At 44.2% G+C, this 15314-nt stretch overlaps 1 long non-coding RNA gene across 5 annotated transcripts in view; it reads right to left on the bottom strand.

Annotated features, from left to right (window-relative positions):
- The window catches only part of LOC110404684, a 130070-nt gene that overhangs the window by 80288 nt on the left and 34468 nt on the right, over positions 1-15314 (bottom strand). Inside the window, exon 1 of one of the 5 annotated variants that reach the window (XR_002442451.1) lies at positions 5492-8995. The exons of 3 other annotated variants lie outside the window; for them this stretch is intronic. This is a non-coding gene — a long non-coding RNA (uncharacterized LOC110404684). One more of the 5 variants, XR_002442456.1, reaches the window with a different exon arrangement.

The following is a 15314-nucleotide window of genomic DNA, read 5'->3' as shown; positions in this document are numbered from 1 at the left end:
ACAGCACCACTCACACAGTTATCCCTGTCCAAGGCAGTGAATCCAGCTAGGTTGCCACTGACCAGGGCTTTGGCAGAGTTCTTGGCTGATCTCTGTCTACAGTCATTCGCTCCCACCTGATAAAGATCCAAACGGGTGCCTCTTTCAAGAGTAGTCAGCTTATCCCCTAGCTCCTACACTCTTAAACTTGTCTTGAGACACAAGATCTGGTAGCCCCACAATGAGAACTATGCCTCAAAGTCAGTGAGAAAGGTCTCAAAGTGCAGCTGGAAGGAAAAAATAGAAGAAGAAAAGCAAACAAAAAAGCAGCAGGTGTAAATGGTAGATGCTTCTGATAGTACTGCTACCAGAAGAAACTCTTAGCAAGCCATGACCTCAGCACAAAGCCCAACCTCTGTGTCTGGTGTAAGTTACCACTCCACATTATACAAATATACAGAAGTCTTTAATAAATACAGCTCTTGACTGCTTTTTGCTTGCATTAAGACATGTCTACCTGCCGACGGTAATATATTGGGAAAACAGGTTGAAGAGAGGGGAAGAAGGATTGTCTAAAGACAGTGATATCTATTCCAAAGAATGCCAAGCACCTTTAAAATGACAGGGTTTAGACTTCCAAATTTGAAGAGACCAGCCAAGACTGTTAATGATCACTTACACTGCATAGAAATGTTCCTGAATTTCCTCTGATGTCCCAAAACCAAGACTTTTGGCTGAGATAGAAAGATATGGTTTCTTCAGAGGCTTTAAGTGACAGAAAAAAAACCGCTGCATCCCTTGGTAATTGGTGCCAACAGTTAAACAGTCACCATTAAAAAACATGCTTAAATTTATCTTACTGTATGTCTCACCTATGCTATGCTTTCATCTGTTTTTCATCCATGCTCAGGCATCACTTTTTCCAATGCAATTTATCCCTGCATTTGCAGGCAGACCCAGCAAATGATACCCAACAGTTTAGGCCAGGAAGAAAAGGATGCTGCATTCTGCTGCAAGGCCATGCTGCCACCTGTGACTCTCGAGCTTGTTTCTTACTGCTCTGTGTTTCTGAAGCAAAAATAAATTTAACCATACCTGAGGATCTGAACAGAAGCTTGAACAGACTTCCCCAGCAGAAAAGTGTCATCCCACGGAGTTCCCCTTCTCCGGGATCGGGATGTGTGCTGGGATGAGGCAAAACAAACAGCAAAGGGGAAGGAGCCCCATTACGTTTAGCTGAACTGTTGGATCTGATCTAGGACTGCTAGGTTTCTAGCATTGATCTATATTGCTTTCTTTCCTCACAGACAGAAATATGCATCTGGTTTGTGAATCGTGAATTAAATCATGCTGCAGCCTAACAGTGAGCTTGTCAATGTGGGACATGGCCCACACTGCCAGGACTCTGGCACTGGCCAGATCAGGGTTCCTGCAACCTAAGCATCACCAAAGCCAGAATCAACATCTCATCACACACGGACCCATACAAAGAAAAGCAAGCTCTATACTCTCCTCAGTGTAACACAAAGCATATAGCAAAGTTGTTTCTTACCTTGTCTGTAGATCAGAGTTATTTTCCAGTGATGGATATTTCCCTGTGTGGTTTCACAGCCTATCTGGCATAATTCCAACAAATCTATTTTCCTTGGTTCTGTTGGCAACATCTGGAGGTTTTTTGTTTTTGTTTTTTCCATAAGAGAACTGATAGTGAGACCTGTATGTAAGAAACAAGTAGCAGGTCTCTCCTTTCCTGTGCTAATTACCTTCCAAATGACTCTCTAAGTTTTTAATTCCAGGTACTTCTCAGTGTAGAAGTACCACCAGACAGGATCAAAGCTGGGACCTGCTGGAACCAGGACAAAGCCAGTCCTGCAGTCAGACTACACTCACTGCCTAGGAAACTTTGTGCTTTTGGCTGAGCCTGAGACATGCACTCCATCTCCCAGATCCATCTGTAAAAGTAGGCAAACCTGTTCTAGTTTGGACTTAGAATTAGCAGGCACAGGAAAAGGACAGGAATCTGACTCCAAATACCCAGTACCGATTTAGCTCAAGTGTTCCCCTTTTCATGCCTCCAGACTTTTTCTCCCCTCTCCCCTATCGGCAGCTCTCTCTGCAAGGCAATTATCAAGTAATATTCACCATATTGTCTAAATAATCACCCCATGTTTTCTAGCCTAGCAGGATGGAAAACCTGTCCAACTGCCCAAGCTTCTGGAGGAAGAATGATGAGGTGCTATTCTGCTTACAAACTTCTTGTAGCTGGATGGGGCTTTTGGCTGGCTGTCAGCTCTCCCTACATGTTGTCTCACCAAGACTCTCCTTTTGCTTCCTGTTCCCTAGCAAGTCTCTGCAAGAGAGTAAAGAAACCAGGATTAAATATATACGACAGAGTCAGGCCAAGAAACACAATCTGAATTCCCAGACAAAGTACAAGATATATAAGCATCACAGAAGAACAAACAGAGTATGGGCTTATGTTTAGCATCAGCCTTCTGTGAATGTGATTGGAACAGCTGCACCTTCCAGCCCAGCAGATTCTGTTAAAACACAGTCTGCAATGCAGCAGATCCCAGAAAGAGAGACAGTAGGCACCAAGCATTTAGAAAGAGGCTACAGGGACTTGACATCACCCCGAATGCCACCAGGACCACTACCTTCAAATGGTGCTTGAAGCATCAATGTAAAATGAATGAGTGCTCTGAGTCCCACGCCAGATCTGCTCAGGAGGAGCTACAGGACTTCAGTACCTTGACTGGGAAAGGAGGAAATAAAACAAGAAGGCTGTCTGAACTGTCCTCTCCCTCAATGCCTGAGACAGGCATCCAATGGCCCCTAACACCATCCAGAGCACCTGATGCGTGAGTGATGCTGTCAGTGTAGCCCCAAATGCACTACCTGCTAGAGGTGAGCTGACAGTAACAGAGTGAAGCATTACTGCCCAGACATGGCTGGTGTTGTATTCTTAGTTTTCCCAACATAGTTCTCTATGGCTCTGATGCAATACTTTAATTTTTTTTTCATAAGATTGAAGAATCTAAAGGCTGCTTTCACCTGTGAAGGTTTTAAAGTATTGCCACTAGTAAGACTCTTGATTGTGAAAATCTTGGGTATTTAAGTTGACCTTAGTCTTAGTAGATTCTGCATCTGCTCAGGAGGAGCCTTAGAGTTGAGCTACCGTGCAGCCACAGCATGACATACAGTGCCGGGGAAATCTCACCGAGTCTGGCTGCACTGCCAGCCCAGGAAGCAGAAATCTCACAGGAAAGGCTATTCCAGTGAAGTTTCCAGGGCAGTTTTGGACATCTGAGATATTTTTGTACCAAGGTGAAGGCAGACCTGTCCAACGCCCCCAAGAATGTGGCTAAGTGGAAAGTTTCCTCCAAAATGATGTGTGCAAGAGAGACTTTTTCTGAAGTTTCATTTACTGATGAAAGCAACAAGAAATTTTCTTCTTTCCCCAGAATGTTGCATTTCTTTTGGTAGTGGACAAAAAAAGTGCCTCTCTCCATCATTCATGTATATTTCCGCACTACTGAACTGACAAAGCTTGCAAAAGCTGAAAAGGAAGAAAGTTTCTGCCACCAGAGTCATGATTTTTCATGAAGTATTTTTAATATTTTTCATAAATAGGGAACACCAAAGCAACCGACTCCACCTCATATAGTTGACACTTCTTCAGGAAACAACCATCAGCACCATGAGAACATCCACTGTCATACTGTGGGGAGTGGTGAGGTGTAGACAGCAGCAGAATGAACTCTATTCAAATGCTTTGCTAAACTGGTGCTTAAGTGAGGAAATGCTAAAGGAAGCCTGAAGCCAGAGTGTTTCCTATGAGACAAGATATTCCTCTTCCCTGTGACTCAGTGTCACAGGAGGCAAACTGCAGATGACTTCTGGCTGCCTGAAGCCATAGCCATGGCATTAGGAGCAGGCTTGCTGCCCTGAAAACATGCATGAAGCTGGAACAGAAGCAGGACAGGAGAGCTGCTGGGGAGGCCCTGTGTCACAGCTGCCTCTGTTTCAAAGCCCAGATAGCATCAGTCATGCTGTGAAGATGTCAAATGGGGTAGCAGGCTCATCTGGCCTCTGCTTTGTGCTTCATGTGTGAAGAGCTGAGGAGGAAAAGAACAACAAAAACAAAACAAAACAAAAATCAAAAGACTCAGCAAAGGAAGAGCTAAGAGCTGGGATGAGAAACACGTTCTGGGTCACAAAAAATAAGCAAAACATAAACGAAACTTGCAATCTCCTGCTGCAGAAAAGGCAGCAGGATTATCCCTTCTCATGCAATGCACAAATCTCTAGAAAAAAATGCAGCCTTTCTGCCATTCCATTCACTCTCTTCAGAGGCTTTCTTTCATGCCTGTAGCTCTCCTCAGCCTCATGACTGATTCTCTTTACCCAGATCTCCTGTTTGTCCATATGCAGGGGAGAGACAATGCTGAAGAGCAAAACATCTTCTGAGTTTCTGAGAAGCATGCATTCCTCTCTAGTGATTAAAACACCTCAAAAAAATGATAAATGTTGGCTTCATGAAAGAAAACAAGAAGGGAAAAAAGGAAATCATATCTAAAGCCAGCCAAATATTAGAAAGCAAAGTGACTGCATTCACTTATAAAACAAACCTGTGGTTTAGTGTGACCACATCAGAGCCTGCAAGGACTAATAACGGTTTCTGCATGGGTTTATTGCTCACACCCTTTCAGCAAAAGGTACCCACAGCTAAGAGAACATGTCATCTTCTTGCTCACTTAGTTGGAGCTCTTGTTTGGAAGCTCAAACCCAGTACACCAGGAGCAACTACTTCCAAATATTTCTTTGATGGTTATTACATCAAATATCCATCAAATATTGCTTTGATGGTAATATTCCATGAGCATTTGTCACTACCAATTAATTAGCAAATACTATTTGCAAAGTAGACATGAAAGAATGGTGCAAAGACAACTTCACGCTCTGTCTTAAAACAGGTTCCACTGTTGTGTAACATGGCTGAGGCACAGAGCCAGCCTCTTCCAAAAAGCTTCCAGGGACTGAGATACTACATCTTTCTCAATCGACCAATCTACCCATCACTTCCTCCTCCTTAACTACTCTACAAAGCCGTTCCACTCCAAGTTTCATGCAGCCAATGTTGCATCAGCCATAATAACTTGCCTGAGAGCAGAGAGATGTGATGAAACATCAGAAAAAAAGTGCATAAGGAAACTGTGATTTCAATCCATCTCATGCCCAAAGAAAAGCAGGTGATACCTCAGCCCTGGTAAGAACTGTGAGAGTCTGGCATCCGATTTAACAGCAGCCTCTACCTGAGATGCTGCAGTCTCATCCTCAGAATGGAGAGCGCAAAAACTCCTTGTCCATGAAGAAAAAGAAATCCATGTAGGACTGACTGTAAGCCAAGCCTCCATCTACTCTCGCTGCAGGGCCAGCTTCTATGAGCAGTGCTCATAAACATGAACGCACACTGGACTCTCACTTCAGGAGCACTATGTGATCCACCCACCTGGCTTGTATGTTGTTGTGCAGACAGGAGCAAAAGGTGCTGCATGGTCTCCACTTCTTCACTCACTGGAAAGGCCTGCTGCAAACTGTAGAAACTCAAGAGATCCCAGGAGGAAGTGGCACCAGAAATAAATAAACTACAATGGCTGGCTTAACCTAACAGCTCTCAGAAGAGCCGGTCTTGATTCCACTGCTGCTCTGTACACTGATGTTTCTTACACTAGAAATGCTCCAAATTAGCCAAATCAGGCCACTGAACCAGCAGGAAACAACAACAAAAAACCACACTGCAGCAAAGATGAGCTCAGATGTCTCCTTCAACCGAGTGCACTGAGTGCATGTGAGATTATTGCAATGCCAAAACCAGATCTTTTGAGCTGGACAAGCACTGGACACTTTTTCTCTTGAGATATTCACTTTGTGCACATAGGACTGACTTTGTTGAGATCATTTGCCTCTAGACACTAGCCCACCAAAAGGACATCAGTGTTTCTCTGCACACATCTACTTGGACATGTTTTGTGATTCAGGACAGTTTCTTTCTATCTGTACATGCTCAGCACAAGAGGATCTCGTTTCTGATAGGAGGCTTTGCACAAAAAGACGAACAACAGCAGCAAAAGCCCTGCTCTCCCCCAGAGAGCCCCATCTCTACACAGAAGCAGTCACCCCTAGCTCAGTGCTGCATGAAGGCACTTTCTGCCTCCCCCATGAAATAACCAGCAGAATCTGCTCAAGTCATGCTTCCTGCAAGGCAAAGCAGCAGCAGGTGAGCCCAGTGTACAGCTCTGACAAGGAAGTGTCTAACGCTCCCTGCTCACACACTGGGAGAAACCACAGTCACCCTGAAGGGTGGGGGAGAGGTACCATTGCGAGGAAACATAAGGAGGTAGCAGAAACAACAAAGAAAAAGCCATATTCATTGTGTTATTCAGGCTTGAGATCCCAGAAGAGGCCTTTTGTTCCTGGTCTACAGCAGCATGAAACAACCATCAGATGACTGCACTTGAACATCCTGCAGCGCCATTCACGCTGTTGGGGTAAATTGGCAGAGGGGGTCCTGTCTGCTCGCTGCCTTCTGCTTCCCAGGGCACCTCTTGCTTCCAGCTACCACGCTGCTGGTCCGCACAGAGCCACAGGAGAGCTAGGCAATCCATTTGGTTTTACAGAAAACAGTCAGTTCACAGAAAAGTGTATGAAGACATTCAAATTCCCAAACAATTCTGGCAGTTAAGTCTGTGGGTTAGAATCTCCCCTTTTTTTTTTTTTAATAGCCTTTTTAAACCTAACTAGATTTTTTAGTTGATTTTACATGCGGATCACATATTTCCAGTTGAACACAAAGAAAATCTGGGGCTAATTCTCTCTCCTTTCTCATTTGCCTGCCCTTAAAGAGGGGATTCCTCCATTTTCTGCCTGATGTTTCCAATTCACCCACCAAATTGTGTGACTGTCCCTCCCATCTCAGCCAGGAAGCTGTGGAGCCCAGGCCACAGCTTCACAGTGCTGGGCCAGCTCCAGTTTTTATCAGCTCCATGCCAGTTTGAAAAGGAGATGTTAGCTGCCGTCTTCCTTACAGTTTCATGTTAAAAAGAGGAAGGCAGCACAAGGCCCCTGTCACAGCTAAGCGTCATCGCAGTGTTACTTTTGCCCACAACAGCACAACTCCACTGACAGGCTGGCATAAAAGCTAAATAGAGAACCTGAATCAAACCTGTGATGTTCCCAAAAGATATCCTGAAGTGATCTCCTTTCTGCAGTTATTTTTAATCTAGGGTGGACTGTGCCATCCTGGAACACAGTAAAATGAAAATAAGAGATTTAAAGAACTTCACTCTCTCTCTGCTGTCCCTTTACACTGTATCAACCATCACTTCTCGGTTTATAAACTCTTAGCGCAATTTGCACAGGCCCAGGCAAATCAGGCTCTTCCATTTACTGCTATCCAACAAATGTATTCTGGTAACAGGCTGTTCAACTGCCAGTTCCTTCTGTTTTCCAACTCATTTCATTTTCTTTAGTGACTTTCTTTCAGAGAAGTAGATAAACAGAGCCTTGGGTTCCCTCCATGTGGATTCCGTCTCTCATTGGTGCCAATAACTTCTTTGCAGAAATGCTGCTTATGTAGGAAGCAGGTACAAAATCTCTCCCAGTGCTGGACCTAGTTTATTTCCTCCTGTTACTGCTCCCTTTTTACTGTCAATCAGCCCACAAAGCACTGAGCATTGCTCTGCCCGGGGCTCTCCCCTGCCTTTCCTGCCAGTCTCTTCCAAGCAATTGCCAAGGAAACCTGTCCACACCTATACACACTGGTGCTGTGCCTTTGTTGTGAGTACTGACGTCTCTTTGGGGTGGAGGCCACCATTGTTTGAGCTCCCTGATTCCACAAAGGAGTGCTAATAATTTCTTACAACTGCAACAATTGCAGTAAATGAAGGGTAGCAGCTACACCCAACCCATAATATTGTTTTTCCTCTGTTACATGTTAGAAAGGGGTTTTCTTCCTTTTGCCATGGGAAGGTGGCTGAGGTCCAAATGTTGCGGCATTGCCTAGGCAGGAGCCACTAACCCTAACAGGATTTATGCCAAACATGCGGACTGTTGGGAGGCTCACCAGCCCCGAGCCAGGCAGAATTGCTCCTGGGACCATTTGGATTGGAAGACAGAACTGGGTTCCTTTTCCCACATGCCAGTGTGTCAGCCCTCATGAGAAAGGGATGCAGTCAGTGATGAGGCTGCCATCTGTGGTGTTCAAACAAAGGAGACTGACAGTGCCAACAGAAAAGTACAACTGTGCTATGGAAAGCAGATGCTTTTCAAAAAATAAAATGACTCTCATTTAGCCTGTGAAAAGTATTTCTTGCAGAGAAATTGCACAAGCGCCAATCTGGAATCCTCTTGTTTGTCTCAAGAGGTACCCAGCTCTTCAGGTGCTCTCTGACTTGAAGAGTGCAATCATACAGCAACCCTTGGGATCTGAAAGCACCATATCAAGAAAACAGTAGGAGGCATTCCTCCCCATTGTACAGTATGAGTGTTACATGCAGGAAGAAATAAAACATTACAGTCAGAAGTCTTATTTTGCAGAAACTAATCTCATTTTTCATATTCAATGCAACATCAAGCCCATCCTCTCAAAACTGCTGTGACAAGACTCGTGAGTTTGGAGTGAAATGATTCCCAACAGAAAAGTTTCACTGCCCAACAAAGAATGAGAGCAGTGTAAAACACAAACAAAACAAGTGGTGAAAATTAAAAGGAGGTGGCTTAGAAACATCCTATCTTGTTACGTAACGTTTCAGTACTAGGGTGAGGAAATGGGTATTCCTTTCAAACAAGGGTGGGCCAGATCCTTGGTTGAATAAATCAGCACTGACCTACTCAGATCGGTGGCTTGTTGCTGTTTCACAGCAGCTGAGGGTCTGGCATGCAGTTTTCTCCTGACAGTATCATGGGAATTTAAATTAAAATCACATGAAGATACTGTTTTGATATAATGACATTAAAAACCAAATATACCAAAACAGAACTAAACTAAAATTAATCTAAAAAAGAAAAAATCTAAAATTAATCTAAAATCCCCCAGCACAAGAAAGACATGGAGCTCTTGGAGCGGGTCCAGAGGAGGGCCACTAAGATGATTAGAGGGCTGGAGCACCTCTCCTATGAGGAAAGGTTGAGGAAGCTGGGCTTGTTTAGCTTGGAGAAGAGAAGGCCCCGAGGAGACTTCACTGTGGCCTTCCAATACTTGAAGGGAGCATACAGACAGGAGGGACTACGACTGTTCACATGAGTGGATAGTGATAGGACAAGGGGGAATGGTTTAATGGTTTTAAACTAAGACAGGGGAGCTTTAGGTTAGATATTAGGAGGAAGTTTTTCACTCAGAGGATGGTGACGCACTGGAACAGGTTGCCCAAGGAGGGTGTAGATGCCCAACCCCTGGAGGCATTCAAGGCCAGGCTGGACGTGGCTCTGGGCAGTCTGGTCTAGTGGCTGGCGACCCTGCATTCAGCAGGGGGGTTGAAACTAGATGATCATCATGGTCCTTTTCAACCCAGGCCATTCTATGATTCTGTGATAAAATGAGGGAGAGTAAGGGAAATGCCTTTCCACTACAATGTGGACACAGAGACTAGAAAGAACTACAAGACAATACAATGAAATCCCTTGAAGCATTCTTACTAATTAGTCTCTTTGTTCCAGAACAAGGCCATTGGTGGTGTGAAGATTTCAGGGTTTCCTCATGCCCACTAAGAGCTCATGGTAACTCCTGGACCAAACAGCACCAAGGATGCACAGAATGAACCATTTTGGCAGTTAATCATGACTGCACTCCCCTTTCACTCATCCCAAACAGAATACGTGACCACAATGGGACTGTGGCCATGACAGGCCTGAAGCCAGTAGGCTCAGCCCAGTACCCCTCCGCCAACTCACCCACTGCAACCAGCTGAGAAGAACAGAAGGGTATCCTTCAGCAGCAGGCATGGAAGCAGAACGTACCCTGAGAACCCGCGGCACATCACAGCACACAGGGGAGAGGCACACCCCATCGCCAGTGCTTGTGCAACTCTACTTCCATTTAGTCACAGGGTGGATGCGAGCAGTACTATCTTGGGTTCACGCACAGTAGGGAGCAACAGCCTTCCCACAGAGCACCCCCAGGCTCTCTACTCCCACTCGTGGCCTTCCCTCCTCCTAAATCTGTCCTTCCAGCTACAGCAGTGACTTCGCCATCAGCTTTGCCGAATCTAGCCATGCCCCAGACCTCTCCAATCCCAGACAGCCAGGCCTCCAGTTAGTACTCAGCCTCCTTCAGGATCAGAAAGGAATATGCTAATTCACTGCTTAAGCGGGTGGAAGTCTTTATTATGTTTCAGGCCTGAGAAATCTCACTGGTGCACCAAGAACCCCAGAGCTCCTTCCTAATTACACAGCAGCGCACTGCATGATTCATGTCAGCAGCTGCCTGGCCCCCTCACCTCAACCCTTGCTGGTGTAACACAAGAAATCTGAGTGGAAGTGATTAGTAGGTTGCAACCGCAGCCGCCTGCTCCCCAGCTCCCACATGAACAAGGCGCCATGGATGAGCCACGGACAGCAGTCAGAGGCCTGTTGAATCATGCTCTTCTGCATTGCAACACTGCAAGTTGCACTTCAAAACCCATTGCCTGTGTTGCTCTCAGATTTCCCACTGAAGGCAGGAGGGTGGATGGAGAACCCAGACTGAGATGCGGTTCAGAAATTAGAACTAGCTCAGGGGCTTTTTTGTTTGTTTGCTTTTCCCTTCCCATTTCTCTTTCCTTTTGGTCTGATTAACTTTGGTGACTGGCTTGCACAATTTTACCACGTTGGGCCAGATGAATCACTCATCTTCAGCAAGCAACTGTGAGAGATTGCAGGCCACAGAGGGGTTGTGTTTCAGTAACAAAAAGACAGCAAAGAAAAACAAAACAAAACAAAAAGAGATAGGGAACAGGGAGAAGGAAAAAAGACAGTGGGCCAATAGCACTCATGGACAGTCTTCCACTGTCTGGCCTCAGACAACTAGCAGCACATCCAATTGTAAGAGTGCCAGACCTCCTAGGAAATCTAACAGGCTGCTGTTATTTTTAAAGCTACATTGTAGGTAGTTCTATGTGAAAGACTAGCACCTCGGATTTACAGGTACTTGTGCCATTAACCCACTTCAGATCCCTCACTCCTATAAATCTATAAGGCTTACAGGATCTGTCTTTAGACACTACCCTCTTTTCTGAGCAGAGTCATTAGGAAGTGTCTATCCCCTCTGCAGGGATCAGCAGCATGTATACATAAATATACTTCTGAGAGCCCACATTTATGTCAATATACAGGCAGCCAGATTCAAGAATTTGTCTTCCACATGAAGAGCACCAGATTCTGCATTTCATTTGTAAAAACCTCTTGGTAAATCTGAGCCACAAAAGTATGATTTAAAGATAGTTTAAAACTGTCAGCTGGCTTCAAGCAAAAAGATTTACAAGCGAGTCCAATCGGTTCCAGCAGCCTGGACTCCCAGTGCCCTCTTAAGAAAGAAAAACAATTAAGCTTCCTACATTTTATGCCTGAACTGCAACCAACCTGTGCATAAATCCAAATCAGAGCTCTGCTGGTCAGATGTGAGGAGCAAACAGGGGGACATGGAGAAGTAAAGTTGTATCCTACAGATTGCACTGGGGACAGGAAAAGCAGGAGGTTTGGCCTTTCCAGTTTGTGGGTGTTAACATATAAACAGAAATTTAAAAAAAAGAGAACTTGGCTATTCTGTAGTGAAAGATTTATTTCTCAACAAAAAATTTTAAATGGTACAGCTCTTCTGTCCTACAAATAGAACAGGCAAGATCTTGCTGTTGAGACCAGCCAGGCTCACTCCTATCAACCAGATGCCTTGAGAAAACATGGATATAGAAGTCAAGGCAACTACTGTTTCTAGTTGCCTACACTAGCAAAATTGCAAGCAGAACCATGTTCAGCACCAGTCCCAATCACAGCTTTCTATGGTGCTTCAATTGGTGCAGTGATTTTAGGCACTGATTACCAATTTCTGGATCAGATTGACTGTCTCAAGCAGTTGTCCAGGCCTGGCCCCGTCAAGCAGCCACACAATGATGACAAGAAGCATTTTGGCTCACTGCAATTAGCAACAGTCAGCAGGTCTTGGGAAAAATCTCAGAGCCCTCTTGGAGGCAGGAACTGCCACAATCCTAGGGCAAATGCCATTTGCCTGCTTAACCTCTTGGAAGGATTCCTTCTTTATGGGTTGTGAATTAAAAAAAAAAATCTTTCAGATGAAAGCATTTGCCCTTCTGCAATATATTTCAGAGACCAATTATTTAACTATTTGATGCAGCATAAAGTCAAACCCTTTTAAAAAAAAAGAAGGAAAAATATAAGGGCTCCCACTACTCAGAATATACCCAGCCTCAAGTGTCTATCCAAGAAGAGTCAGCACTTCCAACAGTAAGATGGAGAGAGGTCTGAAAACCTGTATGGCTGGATCCAAAGGTAAGAGCTTTCACGCTGTAGCCTGAGTGTCTGCTCTCAGGCTGTACTAGAGTAGGTATCCCTGTACAACAAGAAGTAGCACAATAATTCTGTACTGGCTGCAAAAATTATAACTTAAATTTACATTTCTCCATTAAAAGTCATCATCTACATAACACTGCACTTACTAATAAATAATCATCTCATCAAGAGATTCCCAACCAGTTCTACTAGGAACCTAAACAACTCAGCTTTGGGTTAAGGGTGTGAAAGCTGACTCAAGCCGCTTCCAGGGGCTGAGCTGAGTGAAATACAATAAATACAGAGCAAACTTGGCTTCTCCCTTGCTGTTGTACACAATATTTGCAAGCAATTACAGCAGCTGAGGCAGTTTAACATACAGGAGAATAGTTAGGACACTTCATGAGTTATTTACAAAGCTAGCTATGAAAGTTCAGGCCATAAGCTGAAAAGGAAGCTGGATGAAGGAAGCTGGATTAAAAAAAATCACTTTTAAGACTTTAGCCATTCTTTACAGTGACAAACTGGAAATAGATAAATACATTTACGGTCTTTATGGCCTTCCATCTCACACAGTCTTGTACCTCTGCTAGGATTAAGAGTAGCTCACAGTTCCTTTCCGTATGGCACATTATAGATTTTACTTGATCACTTCTGCCTTGTAATCAATAACTGCAGCTGGATTATGGCATGTTCTTCGAAAACCCTCTAGTCTCACTGTAAAGCAGTGATGAATCCTTGTTCTCTGGTAAATCAAGGCAGTTATTAGCTGACCTCCTCAGAGGAATAAAGTGCCTAAGTGTTTCCTAGGAGAAAGGAAAGGCAACAACTCCTGTGGGAAAGAAAAAAAAAAAGGGGGTGGTGGTGGTGGTGTTATTTTGTTAACCTAACTCTAACATTCCTAGTCTTAGAGGACATCTGAGGGCTTCTAACAAGGTAGGTACTGTGCACTTACAGTCCAGAGCTCCAAATTTAGTGGAAGTAAATAGCAGCCTACAGTCAGCATTACCTGAAAGTACATCAGTGACCTGCCAGTCATGGATCAGCTCCAGACAGACAGAAGACAGACACAGCTTCCCCATATCAGCAGGACACTTTGCCTAAAAGCTGAGAAGTATCCTCCGTGGAAGAGTTACTTCCCTTCAACAGATCATGTATGTACACATCTCTACATGATGATGTGGGTGGCTTCACTGGGCTTGTGCTCAGTGGACACCCCTAAGAATGCCTGACATCTAGGTATTGTCCTGACCGTCTGCTCTTGTGTTTTTAGAGATCTGGAGACCAGCTACAGCAAACACCAGATCTCCAGTGTCTCCAAAGGTCACCTCCCCAGCTCCAAAGCCAGTATGTATTTTCCAAGAATCCTCTTTCCAAGAATCCTCTTCTCTCCTCCTATCCTTGAAGAAATGATAAACAGCCTTTGAGCTGGTTAGTGGGGCTGTGCGAGGGCTTCCTTTGCAGGAGGACTTTTAATCCTTTTAATCATCACCAAGACACCTTCTTTTTCAGTTCCGAAGTGCTACAAGAAGTAGTATCTCAAACTAAGGAAGGGCTGGAGAGAAGTTTAACTTCTGATCAACACTGAGCTCCGACTGATGTAAAACTACAGCATGAAAAACAAACGCTTCCCTTTCTGGAGTCTAGGGAAGACAGAGATGAAAGAGAGACCCTGTAGGAGAAAGGGGTTCAAATAACACCTTCTCTCTCCCCATGGCATCTGTCCTCAAGTTTCTCTGACAGGGTCCTAGCAGCAGAGCTGAGCAATTGATGCTAGAGGCAGTAGCTCTCCCAGACATTTTGTGAACAACCCACAGAGTCTGAAAGCAGCCTTTACAATGTTGATTTGCAACTGGGAGAGAAATCACAGTAGAGTCCAGTAATCACGAAAAGCAGCCAGAATTGCAGAATATTTTTTAACCCATAATAAATAATAGTTTCTTAAACTTTACTGTGGTCACATAGTCGGAACTAAATTGGATTAAAAAATGCAATTATTGTACATAGAAAATTTTGATAAATGTCACTAAATCCTCAAAGAAAATACAATGAATGCTTTTTAAACGAAAACCAAGCTTATGGTTTGCTGGTTGCTGAAAGTAGCCTGGTAAATTTTTTTGTTTTCCAGTATGCAAAACAAATACTGTAACAGTCTCTAAACCCTTTCCCTTCCATGGCTCCAAACCTACCCATTTTTCAAATTGGAATAATAGATACCTGTCCTGTTTTTAAAACCAGTAACAATTTCCCCTACGTATTGTGACCCGGAGGTGGATTGGACACTAGAAAAAAAACCAGCAGATCCCTACGTACTGTGGGGATTGCAAAAAATGGACAAGGAACAGAACCTGCTCCTGACAAAACAGATTGGGAAAGTGACTAGAGATTAAGCTTATCATGCCACAGCTTGAACCTCCCCAAGCAATTCACACACCCATGTCTCTACATGAACACAATGAGATGGAAAGGAAGCATAGTTAGGGTTTTGTACTGCTCAAGACCTATGCAATTTCAGGCAAGAGTAAACATCTTATTCAAGGATGAGGAATTATCCCTCAAGGGAAAACCCTGGGGCTTCCAACCCACCCAAGAAGGTCACTAATGGGTACAGGAAACAAGAGAAGACTTGCACAAAGGGAAGGAGCTAAACCTCTCTGCCCATGAGTAAGGAAACTGAACAGACAGGTCCATGCACTCCAGCACTGGGCACAGATTTCAGAGAAAGAGCATAAGAAGCTGTGGCATCACTTAATCTATGGCTTCTAAGGCTTTAATGGCATTATTTAGTCTTTCTT

This window comes from Numida meleagris, chromosome 11 (assembly GCF_002078875.1).
Source record: "Numida meleagris isolate 19003 breed g44 Domestic line chromosome 11, NumMel1.0, whole genome shotgun sequence".
Classification (NCBI taxonomy): Eukaryota; Metazoa; Chordata; class Aves; order Galliformes; family Numididae; genus Numida; species Numida meleagris.
This window is presented reverse-complemented; position numbering and strand designations above follow the sequence as displayed.